This window comes from Triticum dicoccoides, chromosome 2B (assembly GCF_002162155.2).
Source record: "Triticum dicoccoides isolate Atlit2015 ecotype Zavitan chromosome 2B, WEW_v2.0, whole genome shotgun sequence".
Classification (NCBI taxonomy): domain Eukaryota; kingdom Viridiplantae; phylum Streptophyta; class Magnoliopsida; order Poales; family Poaceae; genus Triticum; species Triticum dicoccoides.
The window spans coordinates 740,407,750-740,415,639 of NC_041383.1; positions in this window are offsets into that span (position 1 = coordinate 740,407,750).

Below are 7,890 nucleotides of genomic sequence, written 5' to 3' on the forward strand. Positions count from 1 at the left end.
ACGCCCCGCCAACACCGGCGACCACCACCCCCATCTTGAACCCTAAGATAGATAGTAGGGTACCTCTTCGGCGAGCCCCCCTCCCCGCTGCGGCTGGTTCTTCCTTCACCCCGGCGAGCCCACCCCTTGGAAATCGACTGACCCAAAAGTCGATTCAGTCGACTGAAGTGTAGACAAATCGGAGCAGCATCGCAAGCAAGAGCAAGAGCGAGAGCAGCAGCACGAGCAAGAGCAATAGCAAGAGCAGACCAGGAAGGGGGCCGAGAGCAAGAGCAGAGCAGCAGCGCGAGCGAGAGCTAAAGCAGCAGCAGCTCCTACTGATGTGGACGTCGCTGCCGAGGGAGCAATGCCGTGGAGAAAGTGACCGGCGACGCCGCCGTGGATGGAGCCGCGCCGTGTTGGCTCGGGACCGAGCACCGGCAGCACAGTGAGATCGAATCAAGAAGAAAATGCGGCGATTAGTGTACAACCTCTTTGGTGGCACCGATTAGGCCGCAACTTCATCCAAGGAAACAGTGATGATGATGCTCTTCCGATGGTGCAGGTGAAGACGATGGTGTGGGAATGGAGGTGGCGCGGAAGACAAGGGGAACATCGGGGCAGCTCCTTGGAGGTGGAGGACGGGGTGGCTGAACCGGCGGGACGATGAGATCGACGATGGATCCTCATCCGGTACAGTGGATGAGGGACGTCGAGGTGTTGCTGTGGACGACGTCATCGGGGAAGAAGCTCCGGCTGGGTGGCGGATGGAGGAGGGTGTGGGGTTTCGTCGCGGGTTTTGGCGGCCTCGGTGTATGAACGTGTGGGCGGATGGGATGGCAGTGGGGAACCATGGCTTAGAGACGCGCTTGTCCGAAATGTGGGGTAAGTTACGAAAGTACCCCCCACCGATTTGAGGCGGTTCTTTCGGTTCAGGGGTACCATGGGCATTTCGCGTGTCGGGGTTTCACAGGAGGTGGGAGTTTTCGCGCGCGTTGTAATTTCGGAATAGCAAGGCACGGGTTGAGATGGAGGGAATTGTCGGAGCACAACGAGACAAAGATATATCTTAAATATTTCGGGCTAACAAGGCATGGGTTGAAGAGGCGGGAGTTTCGCAGCATGATAGACAAAGACGCTAGCTACAATTTTCGGCATAACAAGGCCCGGCTTGAAATTTCGGAAGAACAAGCTTAACGTGTACCAAAAAAAGACAATTTGCACCTCAACACGCACAACACACACACAAACATCATTTAGACTATATTAAGGTACACGTGCATTGCACGCATGAGATTTGACAACCAAATTATGAATAAATACCACATTATAGCATGCAAGCTTTGAGTCATATATGCATGATGTAGATGTTCGTTTAATTCTTATAGTTCATTTCATTCAAAATCATCTAGTTTTTATAAGAAAGCTAATCTATTTTCAGATTCATGGAATTGTGCGTTGTAAAACATAAAGTAAAAACAAATAATGACTAATCATGTAGAAAAACATTTGGGTAATTATGATACGGAAGATTCTAGAACAAATAAGAAGTGCTTGTGTTTTGATGTTTGTGCATTATGCTTAAGTTCAACCATGGAGTCTTCTAGATTATCCATGTGGCGAAATCTGGTGGAATCTAGATGATATCCAACGACCAATAGTGCTCAAATTTGCCATCTTTGGACCTTCGGATTCGCCTCATCCAACGACCATCTTTCAAAGTTAAAGTTACCAGCTCACAATATAAAAAAAAAATATAATATAATATATATAGGGGTATAGATAAGATATGTGATGCAAAAGCCGCCCATCATCTCCAATTACATGCACGGATGCGACATGGGCAAATGATGTCTGCCATCGGTATCTCAAATTCAAATCAGTCTGACCTTGTTCAATGTGTATACATTACAACATGCTCGTTTCCAAAGCACACCGCGCAGATCTCCGTTATATTCATGCATGCATGGGTTTAAAACATCAGGATCTCTTATTCAAATATTTGAATTCAACTTTACATTGATTATGACCTCACCTATTCTTTTACACCCACACAGTAGTCTTCTCTTTATAATTGTACCACTAACTTTCTCTCGTGCATGCATGCACACACACTACCAGTCGACATTATCTATCGCACGCATGCAATCTTTTTCTTCAGGTTGGTCTCCCATGAAGGCACACACCCACACACATCCCCCTCTCCCTCATACCGAGCATTCTTTATCTCTCACGCGTGCATGCGTAACGATCGATGTTCCTCTATGTATGTGTGTATATAGCTAGGTCTTTCATAGTTTTCCACACAAACCGATCAATCGATATATCCAGTGAGGTCTCACCCTCTTTCCCACGTCCACATCGATCAATCTATACCTCTCCCACGTCCACATCGATCAATCTATACCTCTCTATATAGGATTAACATAAATAGCTAATACACCCACATTAATTATATATCCAACGTCCCCCTCTCATCATCCATGCCTTCCGCTTCATCTCTCAGATGCATGCACAATGGCGTAGACAGGGGGCAGTAAGGGCCCTGCCCCCCCTAACATCACTATATATCGAGGCTAATATGAATGTGATCATTAGACAATTGCTGCTAAAAAAGATTTAATTTCATGAATTGACCCTCCTCGTAAAGGATTAGCAATGCTTGGCCCCCTAGCTCATTTATTTTTCATGGCTCCGCCACTACGTGCAACAGCGCACATGTTCGCCCCCTCTCTCTAAATATCGATCTCGCACTTGTGCATTCCTTCATAGTCTCCCTCCACTCGGCCCCTCACACCATCTTCTAGCCCCCACTGGATTTTGCCACATGTACAATCTAGCAGACTCCATGGTTGAACTTAAGCATAATGCACAAACCTCAAAACAACAGTGGTTCTCTTTTGTTCTAGAATCTTCCGTATCATAACTGCCCAAACTTTTTTTCTAGTTGAATTGCCATTATTTCTTTTTTACTTTATGCTTTACAACGCACAATTCCATGAATCATAAAATAGATTAAGGGCTTCTTTGATTCAAAGGATCCTCAAAGGAATTTAGGAGGATTCTAATCATTAGGAATTTTTCCTATCTTGTTGTTTGATTCGTAGGATTGTAAACCATAGGAATTTTTCCATATGATTCATTTGCACTAGATTTCATAGGAAACATCCCATCCACTCAAACCTCTTTGAAAGAATTCTGCGTTTTTTCTATGCACAATCAAACACTCGTACAATCCTGTAGGATTCAATACGACATTCCACTATAATCCCATGTTTTTCCTATTCACGCGTTCTTAGCTTTTTTATAAAAACTAATTTGATTTTGAATGAAAAGAACTACAAGAATTAAACGAAGGGCTACATCACGCATATATGACTAAGAGCTTACATGCTATAGTGTGGTATTTATTCATAATTTGGTTGCAAAATCTGATGCGTGCAATGCACGTGTAAATTACTAGTACTTCGAGTATGTGCAAAACACGTAAATTAGAATACCAATGGCACGCTACACAGTGTCTCTCTTACAGTTCATGAAGCCACGTGGCACATGTGGAGGCGTTGTCGCGACCTCCTTGTGTGGATTGATCACAGTGACGTGCTACTGGTTCCAGAAGAATGTACTCGTCCTCCCTGAGCCATACTGGCGGTACATGCACGAAGCGAAGATGTGCATGCACACCACGCACGCACTCATTTCGTCGCACGCACACGTGGGTACACGGGCGGACGCAATTTTGTACCAAGATCCACCCCATGTGATAATTTGATGCGTGTAAAGTCGTTCACTTCATTGATGGTCAATTAATACAGCGCATGCAAATTGAGTGGACATGAGGGCGGAAGAAAGACATTATTACTCCACTGCGCTCATGCGAGTAGTTAAATCGTGGGTTGCTAGTAGTACTTCCATTGGTCTCCTTCGCATTTTGTGCCAATTTTTGACAGTAACATAATATTTACGCATTTGAGCAGTGTAGTCTACTTGAAATTTATGTTCCACTAAACTCATAGGGAGCCGTTTCGGGCCTCGAAACCAAAACCATCAATTAATCTTTACCTTGTTCCCATCACATTCGAAAGCCTGCTCACACCTACTAGTACTACGTACCAAACCTGAATGTGTTCCCACTATGCAGGTGTTAGTACTACTAGTGCTAGTACTTAGGTTATAAAAAGGGGAACTACCTAACTGAAAATTACTCTACCTTTCCTCCTCATAAGTGCTTCTTTTTTGTCCGTCGTTGCCATGGCCGGCGAGCAGAGCTCTAGGTCGAGAACTAATCGTAACAAGGGAGCGGCAACCAAGGCTGCGGAAAAAAAGAGAGGGCTCGCCGCCACGCAGAGACCTCGAAAGATCTCTCACGGGCAAGCGATGGATCCCAAGAGCGCCCTAGCCGCGGAGGCGAACATGCCAAGCCGGCGAAGCTGGAGTCGTTATCCCTCGACGGCATGCTTGATCAGCTCAATAAGCACCTCAATAAGCAGAAGGAGTTCATCCAAGGCTTGACAGAGTTGCTGAAGGAGAGCCTCGACGACATGCCCGCTGAGCTCAATCAGGAGGGGGAGTTGACCGCCAGCTTGGTGATGCTGCTGAAGAAGAGCATTGCCTCGGAGAAGAAGGCGACCGGTGAAATCCTGCGACTTTAGGAGGACAAGGCAAACCTCTGCCACGAGATCGACCTGTTGAAGGAGAAGAACACTGGCTGGAAGAAGCTGCATGAGAATAGTAGTTCCTCTATGAAGATGCTGCAGGCCCTCATCATGGAACAGAAGGAGGAGTTGGCAAAGCTCCACATCGAGCACCCGACTGCTGTCAAGGTACGTAATGCGGCCGTGGAACAGATGATGAAGGCTCGCGTCGAGAAATCCCGCGTCATGGACAGAATGAAGAAGATGGCAGAGGAGACGCGCAAGGAGATGGAGGTCGTGGAGGCGATGAAGAAGCAGTTACGACTCCGTGGCGAATTAGATCATTTGGGGTGATAATCTTCCTTCTTCTTTTGCTGTTGTGTTTCATCTTTTGCTTCGGGTGTTTCGCCGCACGTGTCATGTTCTCTACGAGGCATGAATAGAACAATGGTTTTTGTTTTTTGAGGGAATGAATAGAACAATGCTAACAATGAGATGACTAGCAAATTAGATCATTTTTTTATCACCATATGGCACTTGGCTGCCGTGTTTCGTGCTCCTCCGTCGCAGTACTACTCCAGTGGAAAACTTGAGTATACTGCACGGTTCTTTGCTCCTCCTCGATCAGGTCATCGGCGCATTTATACGAGCAGTCAAATCACAAGGCCCCGCCTTCCAGCAGTAATGAGCCGTCAAATCACAAAGGCCCTCGCCTCTCGTGAAACCGACCAAGCTAGACTGCCCCGCCCTCTAGCTTTTTAAAAAATTTATACTTTTGTACAACAGTAGTATCGATGGATTGCGCCATGGAGCAAAACTTGAAATTAAAAAAAGGTGCTACATATAGAGAGCGCTCGTCGCCAAATTATGCATATAGTACTATTAAAAAGGCTAGTCACAATAATGGTGTCCACCACAACCCACCCCTCAAATAAAACTAAGCACCCTGGAATTCTTTGACAAAACTAAGCACCCTGAAATTCTTTGACAACTAAACTGCTGGCTATATGATGTTGGCCATATATATTGTACGTATATAATGTGAATAAACGAGTGGTAGTACTATACCAACTAAAAGATGAAATGTAAGAAATACTAGTATGTACTTACTGAAGAGTTAAACTAACAAGAAGAAACATAACATAGTTCTGTTGGGGGCTCAGCACAACACACCCCTCAAATTAAACTAAGCACACATGAAATTAAACTATGCAACTAATCCGGTAGACACTGCATTAGAAGTTTAGAACCGCCATGAGCAACGACACTGCCACCTTACTCGGAATCCTCGTCCACGTCCTCGACTTCGTCCTTGTCCCTCTTCCTCTTGGCCGATACTTCTTTGCTTGAACCGCCAACTTGGATGTTGCTCTTCATCCAACCCTTGTAGATATTGAAACAAAGGTAGCCATCCATTGCAACGTAGTGGATGTGGTCTATATCTAGTACATTCCGCTGCCATGCATGATGATGAAACGTGTATGGAGGTTTCTCCAGTTTACCGTACGAAGGATGAACCATGGCTCCTGCCAGGGTCAGCATTGAAGGCTGACGAGAGGACACCAGCCGATTCTTTTGGAGGTCGAAGGTGTTGCCTACAACGAGGCCTATCCGACGCAGGACTTCTTTGTCGTTACCAAAGTCTACAGTAACGAATTTGACTAGGTTGCTCTCAAGGAAGTCCTTAAAATCCTGGCACTCAACGTCGACATGACATATGTGGTAGACCAAGCATAAGTCATGGACGCAAACCTGGATCACGGCGGGCTTCTTCCTCTCTTCGTCCTTTAGATCCTTCTCTCGTCCCATGACTGTGGTGTACTCAACATCTAGCCCGACGACCCACTCATCATGTGAGTCTTCGAACATGCGTCTGAAGCGAGAAAGGCATCCTTTCACCGTCACGGAAGAACGGGTGTAGATGACGTCGAACTCATCGCCGGTGATGGTTCTAACCTTGTACTCACCACCAATCGGGGAGATTTGGGACACCATGGATTTGGGAGGAGGGTTAGGATTAGTGGAACTGCCATAATGTGAATGGACGGGACGACTAGGAGCGAATCACCGTAGTATTAAAGGACGTGCGGGGACGAGTAGGAGCGAACTGCCAGCGTGCGAACGACAGGGTAGTGGCCTTCCATTCTCCCATGATACAGGCTTCTGAGATCCCTTGGATCGGAGATTGAATGGTTGCATGGCGTGATTCTATACCAATGGGCGAATATCCTATTCTGGAGGGTTATTCTGTAAATTTTTAGCAACTTAGCATGCGACCATTTGATCTCAGATCCAAGGGCTGCCAGCAGCCCGTATCATGGTCGCGCCTACCATGACCGTCACGTCGCTCACGCGGTCGCGCCCTTGGAGATTTAACACGGTGCGTTAGGCTATCTGATGTTGGCATGTCATACATAGTCATAACTTAGTCACTCATACTACAACAAGGTTGGCTATAAGGTTGGCTATAAGTGTATTTTTTTACTCCTCTCTATCTCTTTCTTCGTACTCCCTCCGTCCCATAATATAAGAACATTTTTGACACTAGTGTAGTGCCAAAAACGTTCTTATATTATGGGACACAGGGAGTACTAGTACTTATTGCACTTGCCAAGGAGTGACCTCTTCCAATGAAATGGTGTTGCTAAGTTTGCTTCATTTAATTAGCTATAGACTCAAAATTGTCTTTTCACCTAGGTACATGCGCTTAGCACCGTTTCTTCCTTGGGTCACCAAACTAGTCTCTCTCTTCTTCATTAACTTTCCACATCAGACTTTAGGCCTATGTGGCAAGCTTAAGCACATGTAGGAGCAAGTAAGGTGCCCGTCCGTTGCACGAAAGAGTAAAATGCATAGATCGGGGTGTTGTTTATTTTGACAAAGGATGTGAGGGTCATCTCATGTGCAACCGGGTCGACGTGTCAAGCACCAAATAACAATGCAGAACAGCAGGGGGGACGCACCCCACTCGTACCGGGCCAGTGTTAGTAATGAGCAATGAGACATCAAATCACAATGCCGCACCTTCCCAGACGGCACGAAGCAACCATTATTTCACACTTCGGTTCGACATCATCTCAAACCATGTACTAGTATTGCTTCTGCCTCAAGAGGGACACACGCATCGCCTTGGTACATCATGACACATCGGACCGCATGACAGGCCATGCTCCCCCGCCGATCGCTGGGTAAAATCACCTCATTTTTACTATACTTCCTCTGGATCGGTTTACTACATGGCATGCACATCGTTCTAGGTTGAGAATTTAACTGGCTA